At 39.7% G+C, this 26275-nt stretch overlaps 1 pseudogene; it reads right to left on the bottom strand.

The window, feature by feature from the left end:
* The window catches only part of LOC150039514 (piezo-type mechanosensitive ion channel component 2-like), a 157201-nt pseudogene that overhangs the window by 97775 nt on the left and 33151 nt on the right, over nucleotides 1-26275 (bottom strand).

Below are 26275 nucleotides of genomic sequence, written 5' to 3'. Positions count from 1 at the left end.
AAAGTAACAATAGAATGTCCTTATGATCCAGTGACAGCACTCTTGGACATTTATCTGTAGGAATGTAAATGAAGAAATAAAGGCGCCTGCACAGGCATGTGCACTGCAGAATTATTCACAATAGCCAAGCTTTGGAAACAGCCCAGATGCTTTTAAGACTGATTCATCAACCTAGAAAATTCTCTTATTCTCTCTCTCTCTCTCTCTCTCTCTCTCTCTCTCTCTCTCTCTCTCTCTCTCTCTCTCTCTCTCTCTTCATCCTATCTATGAGTATTATATACGATGATATATGATGTGTACATATATAATGAGTATATAATGGATATATAATAGAATATTCTTTATAATGTAATATATATGTAATATGCATATGAATGTACTATTATTTAGCCATAAAGAACAATGGAATTATGTCATTTGCAGGAAAATGAATGTGTATGGAGACCATATTAAATGAATTAAGCAAAGTCCAGAAGGGCACACAGAGCACACATGCTTTCTTTTATAAGAGAACTATATATAAAATGTAAACATAGCTGTAAATACATACAGGAAGGTACGTGATCAATATGTTTAAAGTACTGTTTCTGTATGTGTGAAAACACATGGTGAAATCTCTTTGAATAACTGTAATAAAACTGATTATTAGAAAGGTGAAACATGTCCTGTTTGGAGTATGGATCCTAATGGAAAGGGGAGGAGAAAAATGACTCAGATCCTTAAGGTACATGTTTGAAAATGAAAAAAATGAAGATTTCTGAGACTGGGAAGTGGGAATGGGGAGAAGGGAGAGTGGCAAAAGAGTGGTTAACTCTGAATCAAGGTACATTGTATGCAAATATAGAGGGAACTCCCCCTTGTACAAACAAAGCTATAAACAAGTCCTGCTATAAATATTTATCATGCTATAAATAAGGGCTTCTCGATTCATGTCCAGGATCTCATGAAGTGAAGATCTAGAATGCTTGCACTTCTGAAACTTCGGCACTAAATTCTGAAAGTCAGCATGAATTGACTAAAGCTGGGACAAATGCAGAAAGCTTAGCAGAAGGCAGCAGCAGATCTCGATTTTCTCTGGGGAAGATGAGTATAATCCAGACATATAGAATCAAGAGTTCTTATTAGCATCTATTAGTTGTATGATGAATGATTCATGGTGATATCTAAACACATGCACACAAAGTACTCTGTTCAAATTCCCTCCTTCCACCGCCTTCTTGCATCCCCTCGGCCTTTCCTAAAACAACTTTAACAGGTTTCATTGTTCTAGTTGCATTTTGTATATACAGTAATTGACCTTATGCACCCTCTTTTACTCTCTCCATTGTCCCACTCATACTAGTACCAGACCACTTCCAACATGGTATCTTTTACTTTCCTGTCATTCAGTTTTTTAATTTAGTGTATAAATCATTGTGCAGAGGGTTTCACTGTAGAATTTGATGTAAGCATTTATAATAATTGAATCATACTAACTTGCCTTATTCTTTTCCTAGCCTCCCTCCCCTCCTATTTTACAACAATTTGCAGTGAGATTGTATTGTCTACATACATAGACAACATTATTTGTCCTCTATCATTCTTTCCCCTTCCTCTTCTCTTCATCCTCATAAATAGTCCCACAGTAATATTTGTACATATTATACTTGATATATTTATATGTATACACATACACAATACACATGTAATTATACACATGATTATATGATGTGTAATGCATAATAATATATATACACACATATGCCTGTTAGATCCAGATTCCACAGAAAAATGGAAACATGAAATATTTGTGCTTGAACCAAACATGGTAATCTCTAATTCCATCTATTTTCCTGAAAATGTCTTGTGATTAGGATTTGCTGCTTACTTCATACTTTTGAAAAAATTAGTTCTAGGTTGAAATCAAATTTATTATAAAATACAGAACCTTAGTTTTGAGTTGGCACCCATTTCTTTTTGCCAGTCCTGGGGCTTGAACTCAGGGTCTGGGCACTGACCTTGAGCTTTCTCCTGGTTAGCACTCTACCATTTGAGCCACAGAAACATTTCTGACTTATTTTTGTGAGTGTGGTACCAAGGAATCAAACCCAGGACCTCTTGCATAGTAGGCAAATACTCTACCACTAGGCCACATTCCTGGGCCTGGCACCCATTAAAAAAATTATTGTCAGGGTAATGTCAGGGTTACAGTTACATTTGCCATGTAGTAGGTGCATTACTTCTCACACATTGATACCCCTTCTCATGTTTTTGTCCCCATTTCCCTCCCCCACCCCTTCCAAATCATCTTGTTTTCCCCCTTCTCTTTCCAACTTCAAATAAATAAATAAACATATATACAATATACGAGGTACATATCTAAAATATATCAACAACTCAAAAAATTGAATCACTCCAAAACTAATCTCCAAAGTAACAACCATCCCATTAAAAAATGGGCCAAAGACTTAAAGAGAGTCTTCTCTGAAGAAGAAACAAAAATGGCCTATAGACACATGAAGGAATGCTCAACATCTCTGGTCATAAAAGAAATGTAAATCAAAACAACTCTAAGATTCCACCTCACTCCAGTTAGAATGGCCAGGATCAGGAAAAAGAATAATAACAGATGCTGGAGGGGATGTGGCCAGGAGGGATCACTACTACACTGTTGGTGGGAGTGCAAACTCGTTCAACCACTATGGAAAGCAGTGTGGCAGTTCCTCAAAAGACTAAACATAGAATTCCCCTATGACCCAGCAATTCCACTACTTGGCATTTACCCAACCATCCAGAAAAAAGGGCATACTAAATCCACTAGCACAACAATGTTCATTGCAGCACTATTCACCATAGCAAAGATATGGAACCAACCTAGATGTCCCTCAGTTGATGAGTGGATCAACAAGTTGTGGTATTTGTACAAAATGGAATTCTATGCTGCTGTCAGAAAGAATGACATTGCCCCATTTGTTAGGAAATGGAAAGACTTAGAAAAAATCCTATTAAGTGAAGTAAGCCAGACTCAAAGGAACTTAGGCTCAGTGGTTTCCCTCATTCGTCATAATCAGTAGAAACCTTGGGCTCTATTAGCAGAGATCTGCAATAGAGCAAAATCTTGATACATAAGGCCATATAGTATGAAGCTAATTGAAAGGACCTTCAGGATATTGAAACAAAAGCCATATAACGAATGATTGTTGTCCTTAATGTACTATGTTATCTCTCATCTCCTTCGCTCTCTCTTGGGTATCTCATATTGTTACAGTATCTCACTTTGTTATCTGATATATTGAATTTATTTGTATTTGGTTATTTGAAATTTGATAGGGAAGGGGGGAAAACCAAGACGGGTGGGGAGGGTGGGGGAAGGATAATGGGACCAAGACATGTGAAAGGGTATCAATGTATGTAAATTAATGCACCTTCTATCTGGCAAATATCATGTAACCCTTTTATTAATTACAATAAAAATATTAAAATAAACAATATATGAGGTAGCAAAGTCAGATACAGTAACAATATGAGATTAACCAAAGGGCAACAAAAGAGAAGAGAAATAGCATATTACATTGAGAACAACAATCACACGAGATAAAGCTCTTGTTTCCATATCCTAGAGTTCCTTTCACTTAGTCTCATCCTATATGACCTTATGTACCTAGGTTTTGAGCTATTGTAATCCTCTGCTAGGAGAGTCTTAGATGTGTACTAATTATTAAAAATGAGGGAAACCATTGAACCTGTGTTCCTTTGGGTCTGGCTTACTTTGCTTAATATGATTTTTTCCCAAGTCTTTCCATTTCCTTACAAGTGGGGCAATGTCATTTTTTTCTGATGGCTGCATAGAATTCCATTGTGTATAAGTACCACATCTTGTTGATCCAATCATCTACTGAGGGGCATCTGGGTTGGTTCCATTATCTTTGCTGTGGTAAACAGTGCTGCAGTGAACATCGTTGTGTTAGTGGCTTTAATATATCCTTGTTTCTGGGCTTTTGGGTAAATGCCAAGGTGTGGGATTGCTGGGTCATAGGAGAGCTCTATGTTTAGTCTTCTGAGGAATCGCCATACTGCTTTCCATAGTGGTTGAACCAGTTTACACCCCCACCAACAGTGTAGTAGGGATACCTTCTGCTGGCACCCATTTGTTAACATGTGATACTCTGGATCATATTAAAGTTCACACAACCAAGGAAGACAAAATTTGAATTTCTTTAAGTTTTTTCCTTATGGAAAAAGATATACTAGTTGAATATGAGTGGGAGCTTGTTCCCACTGCATTTAAGGGAAAGAGAGGGAGAGTGAAAGAAAAGACCTTGATAGGCACTTGTGAGCAATAGTGTTATGAGGGAGTTTTGGCATGGAGTTTAGCTCAGAAAGAAAGTGGGGTTTATGATGAATGAATGATAGCATTTTCACAGTCCACAAAAACAGCACAGAGAGCCACCTGCTAGGATTTTTTTCTCAATAGCCCTCCTTTATATAACCTATGGTGTAGTACTAAGTATCCCACCATATAGGATGGAATTGTTGCTCCCAGAAAAAATTAATTTCAGTGATGTTAATGAGTGTCTCTATTTTTCTCACTAAATTTCTTCTCTATCACTGGTGGGGAGAATGAAGCTTTTTCCTTTTGCATATTAGATTGCTTTGATTGTCTTAAAGAAAAGTCATGTACAAAAATCAAATATGCATTTAAAATATATCACTTTGCTAACTAAACAGGCAGTAAGTTAGGACACAATCTTCTCAAATAAAAATTTTAAAATATCTTAATAAAATGAACGAGCAATGGAATGATTATGATTTTGTCAGCACAAAAATAAAGCTATCATAATTTCTCTGATATTTTTAGCATATACTTAGAGACAATGCTAATATTTCATATCCATTCCAAAATATCCATAATAAAAATTTACTAATAAACAAACTTATAATCAAATTCATAAATAAATTGACAAGCAACCAATAATCCCTTGGTATATTTTACATCGTATTTTAAAAAATTCTATTTTGGAGCTGGACGTGGTGGCTCATGCCTGTAATCCTAGCTACTCAGGAGGCTGAGATCTGAGGATCACAATTCAAAGCCAGCCTGGGCACAAAAGGACCCGAGACTCTTATCTCCAATTAACCTCTAGAAAATGAGAAGTGGGGCTCAAGGTCAGGGTGGTAGCCTTGAGCTGAAGAGCTCAGGGACAAAGCCCAGGCCCAGGGGTAGGGTGGTAACCTTGAGCTGAAGAGCTCAAGGACAGCACTCAGGACAAGTTCAAGCCCCATGACGCACACAAAAAAAAGAATTCTATTTTGGGCTGAGACTTTTGACTAATTGTAGAGTTCTTGCCTAGCATGCACAAAGCCCTGAGTTTGATTCCTTGGTACCACATACATAGAAAAAGGCAGGAAGTGGAGTTGTGGCTTGAGTGGCAGAGCTCTAGCCTTGTGAAAGCCCAAGGACAGTGCTCAGGCCCTGAGTTCAAGCTCCAGGACTGGCAAAATAAAATTTCTATTTCTATTCATTTTTCTACATTTGTTGACATTGCAATTTACACATCTAATTGCTACTAAACTATTTTGAACTATACCATTGTACACTAGTATAAAAATAATTCATGCTATAATTCTTTGAGAGTAAAGAATTACCATTTTTAGTAAAAGTCAAAAGCATGGTATAATACACATCCATGCTTAGATGAAAGAGACATTTGAGCAATATGAATTATTCCTCACAGCCTCACATCTGTTCATTTGTGAAAATCAATATGTATTTAGAACCTAGTCTTTCAAAGTTTCCCTGGATAAGATTATGATGATGATTACTTTTTTTTGGTTATTGTTACGGTTTTTCTGTTTGTCTCTAGGTTTCTTGTTTTCCTAACAACATACCTTTGAGGCAAGTTCTCCTGGTTCTTTCTTTTCTAGAAATCCAGGTACCTTTTTAATTTCAGGAAGTTCAAAACTCCATATATACTGTAACACCAACAGCAGATTTCCATAAACAGCCATAAATGGGGAGCTGATCATGGCATATTTTCTTCTGTTTCGAATCATCCAAAGAGTACATGACCAAATCAACAGCACGAAAGTCAGCCAGCTGTGGTAGGTGATGCTCCAAGCCTCCAGGGAGAAATATCAAGGAAAACACCGTCACAGACTAGTTGATGTACTTCCCACTTATATTATGTTCAGTTATCTAATAGACAAACCTTGAATAACAAGTTAACTAGGGAAAGGACAGAGTTCTAAAGGAAATGGAGAGAGACCCCAGACTGTGGAACAGGGAACGGAAAAGAGATGAGGTTTGTTGAGGAGGACACCGGCTTTTTGCTTCCTGTAGCTAGTGGAGTTTAAGGCCCTCTCACCTCAAGTCTCTTTGTCTCCACCCCACTTTGAAATATTAAAACAACTGCAGAGCCTGGTAACTCATACCCATAATCCTAGCTACTCAAGAGACTGAGATCGGAGGATCACTGAAGGGAGCCTAGACAGGGAAGTCTGTGAGGTTCTTATCTCCAATTAACCACCAAAAATCCAGAAGTGAAGCTATGGCTCAAGTGGTAGAGTGCCAGCATTGATAGACAAAGCTAAGTGACAATGTCAAGGCCCCGAGTTAAAGTCCCACAGCCAGCACAAAACAAAGCAAACAATAACAAAGAACAAACATAGAAAAATGCAAGTGACTTTTCCCCAAACAGTTTGGATCCAGCAATTATTTATAAATAGTGAATGTGAGCTATTTCTGGGCTAAGAAACAGAAGCTTTGAGAATCACAAGGTTATGTGGGTAAACAGGATGGACAGATAAATGGGGCAGAAATGAATCAATTAATAGATGGACATAAATTCAACATTTAGCTTGCACACATGCAAACATACATACACAGGCCAAGTTAATAAAGGTGATTAGGGCCAGGAGTTTGGCCTAGTGGTAGAGTGCTTGCTTAACATGTACAAAGACCCAGGTTAAATTTCTTAGTACTACATACATAGAAAAAAGCCGGAAGTGATGCTGAAGCTCAAGTGGTAGAGCTCTAGCCTTGAGAAAGTCCAAGGACAGTGTTCAGGCCCTGAGCTCAAGCCCAGGACTGGCAAAAAAAAGGTGATTGCCAGTGGTTCACACCAGTAATCTTAACTACCTACCCAGTGGGCTGAGATCTGAGGATTAAGATTTGAAGCTAGCCCAAGCAGGAAAGCCCTGGAGCCACTTATCTCCAAGTAACCAGCAAAATGCTTAAAGTGGAGATGTGGCTCAGGTCACAGCAGCCTTGAGTGGAAAAAGCTAAGTGACAGTACCCATGCCCCAAGTTCAAGTCCCAGGACTCACATACACACACACACTCACACATACACACACACACACACACACACACACACACACACACACACACACATACACACATATATACAAATTAAAACCTGCTGCATGAATCCTGTGAACTAGGAAATCTGTTATCTATTACTGTAGTTTTGACTACCATATTATTTTAGGAAAAGGCCTTTAAAACATTTTGCAGCTATGTTGAAGGCTTAGTGAGATGAGACACAATTTTGAATATTATATCAAGAAACAGTTATAAATTCCAGAACATTTTAATAGTCTGCTTTATGTAGTGGGCAGAAATGAGGTAAATGAACCCAGCATGGCACTACGAATATTTTTTTTCAGCAAATTGCAAATTTTCCCTAAAGCAGAACTAGCTTTTAAAGCAATAAGTTATTTAAAATTATTGGATAAATTACATGGTAATTATCCTGGAAATTAAACTGCTTATATTGTTAAAAAGTGATAACCATAAAGGTCCAAACTATTTCCCTCAAAGTATTATATTTTATAAACAATATATATCAAAATTTAGGATATACTTAGAGTATTTACATAAAAAGAACACACTGAATGGATTTATCTTCATTAATATATATTAATATATTAAAATTATTATATTAATAAATATATTAATATATTCAATGAACTTATCCCATTAGGAAAGGAAAGATACATTTGTCACTTTCTTTGTATCATTCAGGAAAAAAGAATCTTCAAAAAGCTGTGATTGCAGCAGATATTTTCCTCCCTCACATTGTTCTTTTTGGCAGGGTGAGGGTAGCAACAGAACAATGAATAATGAGGATTTTCAGGGAAATTTAATGCAATCTACCTTTGGGTTGTGGTAGTTAAGAAGTTGAGTGTGAGCTGTGGTTTCCTACCTTTGATTTCAGAGCTGTCAGATAAGTTGGTCCACTTCTAAAGGACACATTACACAGGTACCATGGTACCATGGCTGAGGCAGGGAGTGAGTTTTGTGTCTGTAATGGTAGAGGAGGACATGACTGACCCACCTTAGATTTGTCTGTTTGTCTGTCTGTCTATATGTCATCTATCTATTGTACTGATAACAAGGGCTTGAACTCTGGGGCCTTGCACTCTCAATCAGCTTTTTCACTCAGGCTAGTACTCTACTTCTGGATTTTTGATGGTTAGAGATAAGTTTCAAAAGTTTCCTGCCTGGGCTAGCTTTGACTCACAATTCTCAGATCTCTGCAGTAGCTAGAATTACAGGCATAAGCCACCAGGTTCCTCTATTTTAAAAGTACACGTATGGACCTGAGTATTGCCACAGCCATGTGAGTCACATGCTCTGATGCCATTGTGGATTTTCTGGGGCAGGGGGTTTTTCAGGTCTTTATGATGTATGGAATCACTAACTGCATGGACAGGACAGAAACAGTTATGTGGGCCTGAGCGGTTCAGCAAGATTGTTCTTATGAGGAAGCAGGTTTTCTCTTGCTTTCTGTGCATTCTTGGCAGTGAAGGGTTCCACTTATGACCACTACTTTGTGGTTAGAGTTGGTTAGCCCAACTGTGATTTATGATGCTCAGACATCCCAGTTTTACTCACTATGGTCTTTGAATCCTCAGGCAAAGATTTCATCCCTTCTTTTTCCCCTTCCCCTTCCCCTTCCCCTTCCCCTTCCCTTCCCTTCCCTTCCCTTCCCCTCCCCTCATTTCCCCTCCCCTCCCCTCCCCTCCTTTCCCCTCCCCTCTCCTTTCTAGTGGGTTTTGCACTCAAAGCCTTGCACTTGTTAGCTTGATGCTTGACCACCTGAGCCATGCTTAAAGCCCTTTGGCTTTAGTTAATTTTTGAGAAGATCTTAAGTTAAAAAATTAATACACAGAGGGATTACAATGACAAGAGTCAGGTAATGAGTACATTTCCTTTCATACAGCATCTTCGGTTCCCTCAGTCTCCCCTCGTCCCTCCTTCCCACCTCCACTCATGAACTGTCTAGTTCACTTATATCAGTGTCTAGTGAGCGCCACTGCTGCATTTTTCACCCCTTTGTCCCCTTGAGTTCTCTACCCTCTTCCTACCCACCTGATGATATACACATGAATATACCTTCCATAAAGAAAAGAAGACAAACCTATCAAAAATAGAAAGAGAGAGAGAGAGAGAGAGAGAGAGAGAGAGAGAGAGAGAGAGAGAGAGAGAGAGAGAGAGAGCCATTACTCCTTTACATTTGTCTCCTCTTCTGGTCTCACTATGTGTATCTAGAACCCTGTATAATTTGTCATATCCCAGTGTATTTTAGACATAACTTGAACTTATCAGACAGAACATGTGCGGCTGTGGTTTCTTCTTCTTTTATTGTTTTTGCATTTTGGGGGGCATCAACTCATCTATTCTAGGGCATCAGGTCCCTTTCCATATCTTGGCTATTGTGAATAGTGTGGTAAGGAACATGGCTGTGCAGTCTCCTTGTCAGATCCTGACTCTTGCTGCTCGGCTTAGATGTCCAGAGGTGGTTTGGCTGGGTCATAGGGAAGATTTATGTCTAGTTTTTTAATTAAAGAATTTATTAACATTTATTTTTACATCATCTTTCAAATGATGTGTTTAACAAACAAGTATTCAAGAAGGGAATCTCTATATACAATCACTGGCACGTAGATTTTAGAACATAGTTAAAATTAAGCTGAGGGTTTGTATGTCATAGATACATATTAACCTATGTAATAAAACATTACATCTGGCCTGGAGTTTAGCCTAGTGGTAGAGTGCTTGCCTAGCATGCACGAGGACCCGGGTTCAATTCCTTGTTACCACATATATAGAAAAAAGCCAGAAGTGGTGCTGAGGCTCAAGTGGTAGAGCTCTAGCCTTGAGAAAGTCCAAGGACAGTGCTCAGGCCCTCAGTTCATGGCCCAGGACTGACAAAAAACCCCATTATGTCTATAGAGTCATAAGTTTTTATATCTATGTAGTTGTGTTTATATTTCCAGTACCATGTCTATAACATTGGGTATGCAAATATTGAGTCATCATTCTTGTACTGTTTGGATCTAATAGACACATATTAAGGATACCATGCACCTTTTGTTCCTTAGGTCTTGACTTATCTTATTCAACATGATTCTATGTCTATGTCTAGTTTTTTGGAGGAACCTCCAGAAAGCTTTCCAGAGTGGTTGTACTAGTTTACATTCTCACCAACAGTGCAATAGGTTCCCTTTTCCACACCCATATCCTTGCCAACATTTGTTGTTTGAATTCACATTGGCCAATCTAACTGAGGTGAGATGGAGCCTCAGAGTTGTTTTTATTTGTAATTCCTATACAGTCAGGGATGATTAGCATTTCTTCATGTGTTTCTTTGCCATTCTTACCTCTTCTGAAAAGTCTCTCCTTAGTTCCCTTGCCCATTTACTGATTGGTTTATTAGGTCTGGGAGGAGTTATTTTCTTGAGCTTCTGGCATATATTGGATATTAGACTGACATATTATTGGTGAAGATCTTCTCTCACTCTGTTGACTGTCTTTCTAGTTTAATAACTAGTCTTTAACCATGCAGAAAATATTTATATTGGCAACTCTATCCTCTATCTGTTGTGCCCTGGGACTCTTCAAGAAGTTCTAATGTTTCTCTTTTTCTCTCTTGTTAGTGATTTTGAAGTTTTGGGTCTGACATCGAGTGTTTTTTTTTTGGGGGGGGGGTTGGTCATGGGGCTTGAACTCTGGGCCTGGGCATTGCCCCTGAGCTCTTCAGTTCAAGGTTACTGCCCTACCCCTTGAGGCACAGTGCTGCCTCTTGTTTTCTGATGGGAAAATGGAGATAAGAGTCTCCTGGACTTTCATGCCTGGGTTGGCTTTGAACTGTGATTCAGCGATCTCAGCCTCCTGAGCAGCTAGGATTACAGGCATGAACCACCAGTGCCCGTCCCGATGTGGAGTCTTTGCTCCATTTTAAATTGATATTGGTGCATGGTGACAAGCAAGGATCCATTTTTGTTTTCTGCGTACAGATGCCTACTTTTCCCCACACTAATTGTTGAGGAGGCTATTATTTTTCTACTGTATGTCTTTGGCTCCCTTATCAAATATCAGATAACTATAAGTATATGGTTTTATTTTCCGATTTTTCACCCAGGGCAGGCATTTTCCTACCCCAGTCTTCCTACCTATGCATTCAGTAGGATTACAGGCGTACATAACAGACCCAGCTAGATTTTAAATATAGTTGTAGTCTCGAGAACATTATTCACCTCAGAGCTCTATAGGCCTCACTGGACAGGTTGGGCTACCCTTGGTTCTATCTATTATTTAATGGACTAAATGTGACAGCCTGAAACGTGGGGTGATGTAATCAAAGGGATTCCATAAACTGTCAAGTGTCACATCCCTCTCAATGTAGGACAGCCATGCTGGTGCCAGGGCTGAGTATCTTAGATAAACTCACCAATTACCATGTGAATCTTTGAATGGACTCCTGTGTTCTCTATGCCGGGAGCCCCTTGCTGATACCAGTAAGAATGCTAAGAGGACTTGTTCTCACAGCACTGCACGAGGCCATGTGAACACACAGGCTGGCCAGTGAATGATCAAGAAGGTAGAAAACACTGTTGTTACAGATGATGCAGACCTTGCAGGCCTTCAGGACAATCCCAGTGTGAGGCCTTCACGCAGTGATGGGTCCAGGTTCTGTTCAGCAAGACCTTGGTTCTCCCCTAAGTGGTTGTTGATTACTATGGAAGGGGCTCAACAGAGCAAACTCACTTGCCGAATGTATTTCAACTCTGATTTTCTTCTGGTGTTCCACAGATTCCTTGCTTATTTGTTAATTTATGTTGGTGCTGAGATTTGAGCTTACTTGGCTTGCTTCCTCAGGCTGGTGCTCTATCATTTTAGCAATGCCTCCAACTTGGCTTTTTGCTGCTTAATTGGACATAAGGGACTCACAGACTTTTCTGCCTGAGATGCCTTCAAGAAGAAATCCTCTGGATCTCGGCCTGCTAAGTAACTAGGATTAGAAGTGTGACTCATCCACTCTTGTTTTGCTTGTTTAAGTATGGTTTACTTCAAATATGAGATGTAGATATATTAAGAAGATTCATTTAAGGACTAAGAGCCTTCAATTGAAGCAAGACCATACAGAATCACATTTGTTCAGGATTTCATTGGACAAGTCATTCCTATATTGTGACACCTAGCTGTGTAAATCAAACTGCGCCCTCATGTTAACAGCAGGGACACGTCAGCAGCTTGACAAAGCGCATACTCAACAGTAAAATACCAACATAGCAGCAGAAACTATTGATGGAGTACGTGGCTCCTGGGCTTACTTTTCTCTCATCAGTTGGATAATGGGCTGCATACCACAGGCTCCGCCTCCTTTCTGCTGTATTCTGATTAGAGCTGCAAGCCAGGGCTTGGTCCTCTTCCTTTGTCTTGTCAACCTGTACCTGAAACACAGAACCACAAGAACAGCTCTGCCTCGCAAAGCTCATCTGTGAGCAGGCATTAGGGGATACCACGAGTGTGGGTTTTTTTTTTTTATTACATATTGTCCAGTACTTGAGATAGACCCATATATGATAGCATATGACTTATGTTAAATATTTGTAGTGTCTCTCAGTACATTCTAAACAGAACTAGAAAATAATTACACAAATCATTTAGTTTAAAAACATTTTATGTGGGGTGTGTGTGTGTGTGTGTGTGTGTGTGTGTGTGTCTGTCTGTCTGTCTGTCTGTCTGTCTGTCTGTCTGTCTGTCTGTCTTGCTACTGAGGCTTGACCTCAAGTCCTTGGCCGGTTGAGCACTAGTGCGTGAGTACTACTTCCACTTCCAGCTTGTTGCCAGTTAACTGGAAATAAGAGTCGCTCTAATCTTTCTTCTTGGATTGGCAGAAAAATCAGATCCTTTGACCAGAACCTCCTAAGTAGCTAGGACACAGGAGTGAGACATCAGTGCCTAGCAGTGTTCCCTAGACTTTCGCCTGAACCACTCACATTCGGTGGCCTGTATTTTTTTCATTGAATGTTCTAAGGTATCTGGGATCAGGATGTAATCAGCCTCTTCTATTTTCACATTACCTCAGCAAAAAAGTCCTACTTCCAGTCTACTTAGAATACAGATGAACTGAAATACTGATGCTGATGTGATGTCTGTGTTTCATGGACAGCTAGAGGTCTCTGCTTGTAACAAAGCTGTGGCCAGTGTGACTGCAGCCCAGATTGCTTTCCTGGTTCTCTCTGCTTGCCCTTGTTTCCTGGAAACCCCAGGTCTGGGATACCAGGCTATCACACAGACCTGGAGGGAGCAAAAGGATCTCACCAAACTACTGCTTTATCTGATGCCCAGAGAGAGCCAAAGACTCCGAGAACTATTCCTCACTTCCTTGGTTTCTGCCATGTATAAAACATTATTTAGAAGTAATTCAATCGTGTGTGTCAATTCTGTGTACATATTAGTCTATAGATACACATCAGTATCTACGTTCGTTGGTATGTTTGTGGAGGAAGCAAACATAATGAAAATGTTAAAAACATTTTTTTTACCAAGAATAGGATATTTTATGAGAATTCGAGCACATGGCAATGCAAGGTGACCTTGCTGCTATTAAATGCTCTCTATGGTGGCCTCAAGGGAGATGACCCATCATCAAGGATGTAATCTATCCTTGCTAGTCGCCTTTGCCCTGCATGCCTGTTCATGCACTAGGAGAAATAACACGGAGAGGGAAAGCACATCCCTGTTTCTAGTGGCACACTGCCAAGCCTGGGTTGGGACATGCTTTTCTCTTGTAGGATGTGCCAATTTAACAACTGCAGGCCTTGTCTGTTGAGGTCATGCTATTTTAACACCTATATTATCATGAGACACAGCAAGGCCCCTGACTGAAGACTGGATTTGTGGATCTGGTACAGCATACGGTGTGAAGCCAAGTAAAAGTAGGAAATGAATCCAGGCTGGAAATGATACCTAAGGAGAGATTGGATTCAGCAAAGTACTGATGTGAGTAGCACCCTGGCAGTTGATGGGGGAAAAGCACAGTCCTCTCTGTAGTATCAACTTTCTCCCTTTACATGCCATTGATGCACCTCTGAGCTCCTCACAGTCATTTAGGAGAAGGAATAGAAGACTGAGCTGTTTACTACCGAAAGAGGAGAAGTTTCCCCTCAAAAACCCCAAGTCCTTGTTGCCAATACTGTAGGCAGGGAGCTTCCTTATCCCTCTGCCTCACAGCTAGGCAAGGCAACCCCAAAGCTGGCCTTGCACTACAGGGTCCTCAGGGGATGAGAGCTCTGGACAAGATTTGGAAACTCCAATCATTGTAGTAATAGAGGTTGCACGTTCTCTCAAGACTAAGTTTTGCTGTCAAATTAGGCTATAAGCTGGTTTGTATCATTTAGTGTGAGATTTTAGAAAATACCTGTCACACCTTTCTTTCCTTGTTTGTAAAACAAACCTAATACATTTCAGAGGAATTTAGCATACTGAGATAATGTATATAAACAACACGACACTTGGAGCATACCAAGGGCTCAGTCCAAATGAACCTACTCTCCTGCTCACCATCCACCACTCATAGTGCACACAGGGGTGAAAGAAATCTGCTCTTTCACACTCAGTCCGCTTTGCAACTTTGTGTATTGATTGCTGTGTGTGTGTGTGTGTGTGTGAACTCAGGGCCTGGGCTCCGTCCTTTAGCTTTTTTTTTTCTTTTTAGTTCAAGGCTGGCACTCTGCCACTTGAGCCACAGTTTGACTTCTGGCTTTTTGTAGCTTAATGGGAGACAAGAATCTCACATGTTCTTTCTGCCCAGGGTGGATTCGAACCATGATCCTCATATCTCAGTCTCCTGAGTTGCTAGGATTAGAATTAGAAGCATGAGGGCCAGGAGTTTGGCCTAGTGGTAGAGTGCTTGCCTAGCATGCACGAAGACCCGGGTTCGATTCCTCGGTGCCACATACATAGAAAAAAGCCAGAAGTGGTGCTGTGGCTCAAGTGGTAGAGCCCTAGCCTTGAGAAAACCCAAGGACAGTGCTCAGGCCCTGAGTTCAAGGCCCAGGATTGGCAAAACAAAAAAGAATTAGAAGCATGAGCTACCAGAGTGTAGCTTTCCTTGGCAGAATTATGATACCACCACCAGAACGTGAGCATCAGGAGGGACTAGAGTATTGACTAGTCAGTGGGCTAGAGGGATGCAACTCTTTACCCAGAGATTTAAGGTTACCTTGCAGACAAGATCACAGAGAGTGTTTGGGCCTTACAAGGGGTTCCTGTAGCCAGATGCGGATCAGCGTGGCCAGCGTGTAGTACATCACCAGCAGCAGGATGGGGTTGGCATGGTGATACCAGGACAGGTCAGGGTTCACTATGATCTTCCACGTGCTGGAGCAGTCTGTTTGGATCACTGACTTGATACCAAACAACCTGTGAGCAAATAAAGAGAAGGCCTGAAAGCTGCTACAAACTCTATGATTCATGATAGCCCCAATCTATAACTATATACAGATATTTGCAATATGTATATAATATATACATCCTTGTCACATGTAAACATATATCCAACATTAACATCCACACTAACCAAATGAGCTCTATAGTGATTCAGAAATTCAGCACCGGAGGCTCATGCCTATAATCCTAGCTACTCAGCAGGCTGAGATTGGACAATCACAATTCAATGTAAGCCTGAGCAGGAAAGCCGGTGAAACTCTCCAATTAACTAATGGTCAAAGAGCAGGAAGTGGCTAGAGTGAGAGTTCCTGCCTTGAGAAGAAAAGCCAAGGGACAGCACTCAGGCCCTGAGTTCAAGGCTCAGTACTAGCATAAAAACTTCACAAAATTAGCTTCTACTAGTTTTTTTTTAAATAAAGAAATTTACATTTTGGTCACCACCAGCTCCATTATGAAAGTGCCAAGTATGTGGTAACATGTTACCAAGTCCAACTAAATGAACAAATATTTTGTTTCTGGCTGGACTTAGCATTAGCTGTTCAGCTAGTGTTGATATTATGGGGCAAATATTGAAGTTGGACATAGTTCTACAAATGAGCCACAAAAGGCAAATATTATATGGTAAAATTTCTATGATATATTGCTGTTAAATTTTATTTATGGGAAAATTGATTTTTTCCCCAAAGCTTTGTCCCTCATCATTTTGAAAGATGAGTTTATGAGATTTGTTAAACTTTGAAAGGATTTCTTTCTAATGCTAGTAGACTATTTCTAATTACATAGTAGAGAACTGTATAAAATATGATTGGTGTATAAAATGTGTAAATTTGTAAAATGTGATGAATTTAGAAATTTATTTGCTTATATTCCTGCCTACTTTGGAGGCAGAGAGCTGAGGATCAAGGTTTAAAGCCAGTCTGGGCAGAAAAGTCTGTGAGACTTTTTTTTTTTCATCTCCAATTAACCACCAAAAAGTTGAAAGTGGTGCTGTGGCTCAAGTGGTAGACTGCCAGTTTAAGCAATAAAAGTTAAGGAGAAGGAGGAGCCCTGAGTTTAAACTTTATAACAAGTATATATACATAGAAACACACACACACACACACACACACACACATGCTAAATAAACACATTTCACAGAGATTTTTCATAGTTGCTTGTAAATTGAACTCTGTACCTTCTGAACTGGTTTTAACATTTCTATACAAACATTGAAGAACCTACATTTTGTACTACAAGATGTGGACCTAAGAAACATGTCAAGAAGCTGTAGAATTGTCCTCTACAAAGATTACTCTCTCTGTGTTTCTCTTTGTATCTCTGTTTCTGCATCTTTGCTTCTGTCTCTCTCTGTCTCTCTCTCTCAAGAGACTATATAGTGTAGAAAGAATCTGTATTTAAGCAGAGGAATTTATACTTGGACTCTCATATTGTTTGTGTTGTTACAATTCGAGGTCCCTTCAGTATATAACTGTTAGGTTTACTTTGTTATTTACTTTCTAGGGTGTGTTGCATTTAGAAAGAACAGTGATTCTCATGTCAACCCTTACAAACTCCCTCCCACGGCCTGTTGACCACATGATGTGATGGCTAGCCTGAGGGGAGAAGGAGAGCCAGGAGGTATTTTCCCAGTGAATGTGGAAGGGGGGGCACAGGAACATGTTGTCAGGAAGAAAGTGTGATCTGGGGCAGTTAGTAGATGAGTAGATGAGAGGGGAGAAATGAGAAATGTTGAGGGATTGGTGTTTTTTTTTTTCATCCCATGAGCCTGAGCAGGGGAAAAGACTCAAAGGCTGGAGATAGATGGAAAATGGTTTTCACTGTGTATTAACAAACCTTATTCTATGTTGACAATATCCACATGATTGCTAAAATGTTTACAGTGGTACAAGTCTGGCATTCAAACTGTTTTAATAAAAATGGAGTCAGCCTTCTTATTTATGAATCCACACTCATGGATCCAACCAATATAAAATTTTCAGACAAAAACTGTGTCTCTACTGAACATGTACAAACTTGTATTCTATAATAAATACCTACATAAGACAGGCTAACATTTATCTATGAACCATCTATCTCCTATTAGTTATAAGAAATAATCTAGGGATGATTTCAAGTGGGACATTACATGCAAACATCAGGTCATTTTTATAACAGGAACTTGAGTATCCATATATTCATATTCACACTGCCTCCTGGAACTATCCTTCTGCACCTCCAGAGGGACAACTGTACCTGTAATTTTTTAAATTTATTTTTATTGTTATTATAAAGATGATATACAGAGGCGTTAAAGTTACATAAGTCATGTAGTGAGTATGTTTCTTATATCTGTAATGAAAACCCTTCTCCAATCACCAAAGTCTTTGAATAACTATCTGAATCTCTTTATAAAAATGTCTCTTGGAAGCTGGGCAATGGTGACCCATGCTTGTAATCCTAGCTAGTCAGGTGGCTGAACTCTGAGGATTAAGGTTCAAAGGCAGCCTTGGCAGGAAAGTGTGTGAGACTCTTACCTGCAATTAACCAGAAAAAATCTGGAAGTGGAGATGTGGCTCAAGTGGTAGAGTGCTGGCTTTAAGCAAAAAACAAAACTCAGGGAGCATGCCCAAGCCCTGAGTTCAATCTCTAGGACCAGCACAAATTTAAGAAAAAAAGGGAGGGGGCTCTTTTTGCCTCAGGAGTGTATAACGACAAAACTGAAAATAATTTGTATGTTGCTTATTTGGAAACAAAAAATACATCTTTGTTTCTGCTTTTGTAATATTCCTTCCATCTGTTTGATCTGAGGTCCAGGTTTTTTTTTGGGGGGGGGAAGGGGTGTTTTTACCAGCCCTGGAGCTTGAACTCAGGGTCTGATCACTGTCCTTGGGCTTTCTCAAGGCTAGAGCTGTACCAGTTGAGCCACAGCACCACTTCTGACTTTTCTATGTATGTGGTACTGAGGAATGGAACCTGGGTCTTTGTGCATGCTAGGCAAGCACTCTACCACTAGGCCAAACTCCTGGTCCCCTGGGGTCCAGTTTTAAAATGGATAGTTTATGTGAGAATATTTGATAATTGGCTTCCTATCTCTGATTATCCTCCTCCTAGGACAGATGCTCACAAGCTCAATTTCTGAGCTTTGGGAACTTGTGGACCTCTAAAGACACCTCCACTCCACTGCGCTCTTCCTTTGCCATTTCCCTCCTCTGAAACAGTCATGATGGTTGACAGCAGAAGCAATGATGAAATGGCAAGACATTTGTTTCTACTTATATGCGTTGGCAGATTTACATTGCCTCCCCCTGTTTCTAGCTTTGGCCCAGACTACGTTTGCCTGGCCTCTCCACAGGATCCCAGGCCATTTATAAGACATGTGTAATACTGAAATCAACCCACACTTACAGGTAATTTTAACTGTAGTAAAATATGTGTAACATTGAAATGGACCACTTTAATCATTTTAACTGTGTAGTTCAGTGGTATGTTCAGTATTCCAATATCCAGAACTTTTTCAGTTTTGCAACACTGAAACTGCAACCCCTTGCTTAAACATTCCCCACCCAATCTCCCCATCCCTGTAAACCATCCTTGTACTAATGGGTCTCTATGAACTCAGCTGGGTATCTTACCAACCATACCTTACATAAGTGGGATCTTACAGTATTGGTGTCTTGGTAGCTAGCTGAGGTCATAGTTCATCTATTTCACAGCAAGTATCAGAATTTCCCTTTGTTTAAGGCTGAATAATATTCAGTTGCATGCATATGCCATGTACTGGTATCTGTTAAATCATTGTTATGGTATCATTGATATAAATTTTTTTAATACAGGGTCTCACCATGTTGCTTCAGCCAGCCTTTGGCATGTGATCCTCCTATTTTGGCCCACAAATAGCAAAACTACAAATGTGCAATGCAATGCTCAACATAGCACTTCTACTTTTACTCAGGAATAATGGTCCTGTGAATACACATGTACAAATATCTCCCCAATATTTTGCTTTCAATTCTTTTAACCAGGATTTGCTGACTTATACAGTGATTATAATTTTACTTTTTGAGGAACCACCATACTGTTTTCCATAGTGGCTCTACCAGTTTACGTCCTATCAGAAAAACTAGTTTCCAACATCTGCACACCCTTGCAAACCCTGCCAACATTTGTAACTTTATTTTTTTTAAGGGTAACTATCCTCAAGAGTGCAAAATGAGACACCTTTTCTCCTTGAGTGCTCAGAGCCCTTTTCACCCTGGCCCTCTGAAGTGAGCATTGGCTATCTAAAAGCATTAGGTTGATTAAAGTCTAAGGTAAATGCTTAATCTTGTCCTGCCAACAGGAAATAGGCTCCTTCCTGTTATTATAAAGTACTATACAAAGATAACATCTTTTACTTTTTTTAGTTTTCCAGTCCTGGGGCTTGGAGGGACTTGGTGATATCCTGGAGATCTTTTTGCTCAAGGCTAGTATTCTACCACAACTCCACTTTCAGCTTTTTTGGTGGTATACTGGAGATAAAAATTTCATGGATTTTCCCACCAGAGCTGGTTTTAAATCTTGATCCCTAGATCTCAGCCTTCCCAGTAAGTAGGATTATCAGGATGACCCATAGGCGAGTTCTGGGTAACCAGAAGAAGAAAGAAATGGAAGGGCAGTGCGGGAGAGGTGGATGTGTCTTAGGAAATCTGAGTGCTGGGATATAGGCAGTAAGGAAAAGCAGACTTGGAAGACACACAAGAGACTTGTTGCTTGATGCTCAGCTTTGCAAAGTCAGGGAAAAGTTCTGGTGTTGTCATACTTCTAGTGCACACACTCAAGTTTACTTTGTTTTTCCTTTGGTCAGTTACTGTGTTTGGAACTCTGGACCCACCAGCTCTCACTCAGCTTGCTTATTCAGCTGTGCTCTGCTATTTAAGTCGAGCCTCCATCCTTGCTTTTTAGTGGTTCTTTTGGAGACAGAGAATCATTTTTTCTGCTTGAGCTGGCTTTGAACCATGGTACTCCAGGTTTTAGCCTCCAAAGTAAAATGGAAACATGTATTCCATTTTAAAAGTTAAAAAAAATGAGGAGGATTCAGGTGGCATATATTCTCTATTTAATAGTTTGATTTATAAACAAGTATCTTCCATTGATTTACTTTAGGATGGTTCTCCCAATAAACTTGAAAATATCCGAGGCTTAAGTGTAGTGGGAAGAATGGGAGTGGGAAGAATGGTTTCCATGTGACCTTGAATTAGACACTCCACTATTTTATACTTCAAATTTCTCATTTGGAAAACAAGTAAAATGCAACTTTTGTTTTTCCAGTTTGTTTCAAACTCACTATGTTGCTGAGGCTGGCCTTGAACTTGAGATTTGTGAGTCTGTAGCTCCCATGTGCTGGGATTATAGGTATAGGGCACCACAGTTGGCCATACATAACAAATTGTGAGGGTTAGGTGTATGATATGACTAAAGCTTTAGAAAGGCTCATGACAATTCAAACTAGAATTCTTTTTTTTTCCCCAGTGTTGGGGATTGAACTCAGGGCCTGGGCACTGTCCTTGAGTTTCCTCAAGGCTAGTACTGTACCACTTGAGCTACAGCACTATTTCCAGCTTTTTCTGTGAGGAATTGGACCCAGGGCTTTGTACATGCAAGCGCTCTACCACAAGGCCAAACTCCCGGTCCTCAAACTAGAATTCTGAGAAGTGATTTGGAAATGTCTTATGTAAAATTATTTTAGACTGCAAGCAAGTTTCTTAGTAGTATATATTAACTTTTGTGTCTCTTTGTGTAGTTTTCTTTGCATAATTAAAAAATTATCTTTACTTGTACAAAGAGATTTCAAGTCAGCATGTCAACTTGTGAGCACAATGCATTTCGATCTGTATCACTCCATCTATCATTCTCCCCATCTCTCCCCAACCCCACCCATCCCCTCAATTTTTTCTAGTTCATTTTCACATATATACACTGAATATTATGACTGCATTCGCCTACCCTTCCTCTTTTCATCTGCCTACTCCATAATCCTCACAAGCACATCGGTGACAACTATATTAGTACATAATAGTTACAAACCTAATCATAATGTATGTGTTTTAAGCGCATATAATAGTTGTATGTAAATGATGACATTTGTGCATATTTTATGCATCTTTGTAATATACTCATTTGAACTTATGAGCATTTCATTGCACTAAAAAAGAACCCACAGACTCAGAGGGAATGAGAATGTTAAAAGAGATGACATCGATCAAGAAGCTGTATTCATAAACTGCTCTGTTGAATGGAATATCCTTTATATAGCAACATAAAGATAGTAAAAATTGATTAACATTAACCCCCGCAGACTAAGAATCTAGAACCAGGGGGAATTTACAAGAGGAGAAAGATATATTTCTCATTAACTTGAATGACTTCTGAAAAGAAAAATAAATATTGTAGATAGTACTAAGATCTACAAGATCTTAATATTTTCAAAATTGTGGATTCCCAACTCCAGTTTTCTCTACCAGAGCTTTGCAAGCCTTAGGTTTTACGCACAATTTTGATATATATTTTTGCCTGTGTGCACACATGTGAATTTAGGCCTTTTCTGGACATGTGCAGTAGTTGCACAAAGATGATAATTTTAAATGAACATATGGCAGAATGTTTGAATCAGATTTGATATAGTTGTGTACATTATGGAATACTGTGCACCTGTTAAAAATAACAGACCATCTATATATCTATATATCTATATCTAGAATACATCAGGATATGTTTTAACTATTTAGACATTAAAAATAATTCTAGAGTTGTAAGAAGTTGAAAATATAGTAAGAATATGGGATTCCCTATACCCACTCTCTCCTGTTGCATTACCACAGCAGATTTGTCACAACCAACAAGCCAGTAGTGATGAGTCACTTTTAATTACAGTCCACACTGCATTTGGGTTTCTACTTAAGCCCTTTATTTATCTCTCTTAGAATCCATCTGGGGTACTGAATTACAATAAACCAACAGGGAACATTTATTCATCTAGTTGCTTACTTTTGTCATTATGGATGTAGTACAAATTGATATAGCTTTATTTTGTTGCTTAACACATTCCAGCTAGAAACATTAAAACATCTTTCAGTTTGTGCTTATGTTCCTTTGCTAAGCCCATAGTTTCCTTCCTTTTTCTTCCCCTCCCCTCCTCTCCCCTCCTCTCCCCTCCCTTCCCCTCCCCTCCCCTCCTCTCTGCTCTCCTCCCCTCACTTCCCCACTCCTCCCTTCCCCTCCCCTCCCCTAGCCTCTCTTCTCCTCTCCTTTTCTCTTCTCTTCTTTTCCCTTCCCTACCTGCTTTCCTCCCCTCTTTTATTAAAGTTGGGCTCAGGGCCTCTCAAGTTCTCTAATGCTTGAACTCTGGCCCAATTTCACACTTTCCTACTTTCTAGCACTACAAGCTGCTTCAGCTCTGTCCACATATTCCCTGACCCCACCTTAGGCAGTCATGCTTTAGTGAAGAGTGGTTTTGAGTTGTGAGTGGAAAAGTTGTCTGTGTACAGCCCTCCCCTCCCCTGCCCTTCTCCCTGGCCTGCCTCTCTGCTTGTGCCTTTCCTTGCAAGGCGAGCCATTCAGGCTTCTCTCTACAGGTCCTGGAGATTCACACCTGCCACAGAAGAGACAAAGGAAAGGTTTTCTGTTCCTATTAGCACAGCATATTTAGGCATGGAGATTCTTTTAAATTCTGCTTGTTGACTAAATCTTATTTTGTATAAAATTGGGTTTAACAGGCACCATTTTGGCAATGTGGAAAATTAAAAACAAAACAAAACAAAACAAAACAAAAACTCTTGGAGTGGGAGACCTATCTCCCAGGTGTGCCTGAATTCCAAGAGGCGGGGCAGGGATGTAGATAATAGGTTAGTGAACCTTTCTAGACCTATACCATGAACTCAGGAGACTCTTTGCCTCCTGACCAAAGCCCTGTTTAGGCTCCAAGTAGCTCAGCTGCCATTTTGCACTATGCCTTTCCTTAGTTTACCATGGTGTCCCATTCAGGTCTCCAGTAGAGTTGATCTGGTTTGTTGATATTATGTTTCTGCTCTTTCTTTACTAGCTTCATGGCTTAGTTTCCTAACAGTATTAAGTATATTTGGAAAAAAACATATTCAAGTATTCAAAGCTCACAAAGATGTCTACACATATTCTGTTTTAAGCTTTGTCGGTCTTGGTAACCTGAAAAATTTTGTTTGTTGCCCAAAGTGTTTGTTTTTTAAGTTTTTCATTTTCTAATTGACCACGTGGTTCCATCATGTTGAGGTTTAAAGTGATGTCATTTTTGCTGCTGAAATTCCAGAGAATTCAAATGACCGATTTTCTTTTTTTACAAAACTCTAAGCACCTCTTAAAACTTGTGCATAAGTGTGTGTGTGTGTGTGTGTGTGTGTGTGTGAACTTATTCAGAATATGTAACTGTCACCATGGTACAAAATTATTTGCTTTATGACTACAAGCTAATGTAAACCCTGTGTTAAAGGAGTCGATTATCAAATGTGCTGCTTGTTAAATGGGAAACTGTTATCAATAAAAGCTGTAATGTGAGCCACAGTCTGACAAACTACTCTGTCTCTACAGCCTAACTGTGGTAGGAGTCACAGTTAATTGCCTTGGGGCAGGTCAAAGGGAAAAAAAGAGGAAAGTTTTAAATATAAACCACAAAGAATCTCATCAGATTTGGGTGCAAGCAAATGTGTCTAAGAGTTAATTTAAAACACAAATTATGGAAAAAACCAATAAGTAAATGTAAAAAATGAGGAAAAGGGCCTTGGGAAAGGAAGTGAGAAGACAAAAATGTTTTCCTTTGGATAAAAAATGATTTGGAAAGTAAAAAATTGTCTTACAAATCTCAAAAGGTTCAAATATACTATTGAGTTAGTCAAGTTTTAATGTGTGCTTTCCAAGTGTGTATGCCATTGGTTTATTTCAAGTTTTTATTTTAAAGTGCTATATTCAGCTAAACAGATTTAAAATTTTCATTATATCCAATGAGTTTTACCCTCTGCAGTGTTTAGCCAGACCCACAAGAAAAATAATAAACCTTATTCGTCAAGTCTAAAGTTATAGAAAAGCTCAACTTCTTATTTTAGTCTCCTTGTTGTAGCTTTTATTGAAAGTAAATATATTTTTTGTAGCAGACTCCTTTGATCTGAGGACTGCTAGAAGCCTGGTTCTTATCTCTAATTAACCAGCTAAATACTGGAAATGATGCTGTTGCTCAAAAGTAGCAGAGTGCTAGCCTGGATCAGAAGTGCTCAGGGACAGCAACCAGTCCTTGTGTTCAAATCTGGTGAAAGTAAGGCCAGCTGAGACGCACGATAGCAATGAGCACCTGAACTCCCAGGACAAAGCCAGTCTTGAAAACAAGGAACCCTGAAGAGGAGTATGAGGAGATGGTGTCACGATCTAAATGGAGTCACTCCATTCTCATCCTTTGAAAATTAATCAGAGCAGGAGCTCAAGAGAAATAGTTAATAAGATTGCCCATCTAAGGTCCATGACTGGATAGCAACTTACATTCTTGCCATTTTTACCTGCTATTTGTATTTATAGTAAGTCTTACACTGAGTACAGTTAGCCTTGGTGGCTTTCTGGGTCTCTATACATAGTCTATAATCCAGACATCTACAATCTGAACGTCTACCAAGGCTTCCTGTTGGACCCTTAACCACACCAATCCAACTCTAGTCTCAGACTGGTTATTCTCAACCAGTCCACTATGTTCTCCTTTACCTAAATGCCAAAAACCCCAGACATTCTCTTCCTGCCCCCAGTCCAGTAATATGGAAATTCCTCCTTCACTATAATGAGCCACAACTGGGTCCATGCTAACTTTTCTGTCTTGTGGCCAGGCTATGTTCTCTAGTATCATTGATGTTAACTGGTCCTGCCACCCTGTCAGCCTTTTGCCTGATCTCACCTTTACAAAAGTTTCTTTTGACAGGAAAACAACCATTACTCAGGATACCACCTGGGAACAAGTCAAGGCCACCCTATTACTAAAGGCAAACAGGGGCTTCACTTGCACTGCCCTGCCCTGCCTAGTGCAGACCTAGACTCTAAAGACCCCAGCCCCATTGACTCCTTGATGCCCCCACACTAGCAGAAAGTGCCCCCGAAAAGACCATGATGCCATTGCCTCTGATATCTTTAAATATTTCTGCTACCTCCTACTCAGGCTCCTGTGATCATAAGATAAAGTATCCCTATAGAATGGGGGAGTCAGGTACCATGCTACGATCAAGAAGGCAATCTCAGGTCTTCGATAGCCTCTTTAGAGTATGAATCATACCCTTGCTTATGTATTCCTTGGGTCCACTAACAGCAAGTTTTTGCCTTCTACTAAAATATTGTCATGGAAAAGATGAAGACTTTTACCAACCTGTCAATTTTCTTGGACGGTACTCAATTGAACAACAAATCAGGGTCCCTTGAATACTTCGCCCATTGACAGTAGGAAGTAGCTCCAGAAGAAATGACCTCTGCCCATACTCCTTGACCTGTACCCTTACTTATTAAACAACAAAGGGGGGAATGTTAGCATGTTCTCTACCT

This window comes from Megascapheus bottae, unplaced genomic scaffold, assembly GCF_031878675.1.
Source record: "Megascapheus bottae isolate mThoBot1 unplaced genomic scaffold, mThoBot2.hap1 HAP1_SCAFFOLD_91, whole genome shotgun sequence".
In the NCBI taxonomy this organism is placed as follows: Eukaryota; Metazoa; Chordata; class Mammalia; order Rodentia; family Geomyidae; genus Megascapheus; species Megascapheus bottae.
The sequence above is the reverse complement of the archived record's forward strand: the minus strand, read 5'-3'. Positions and strand labels throughout refer to the sequence as shown.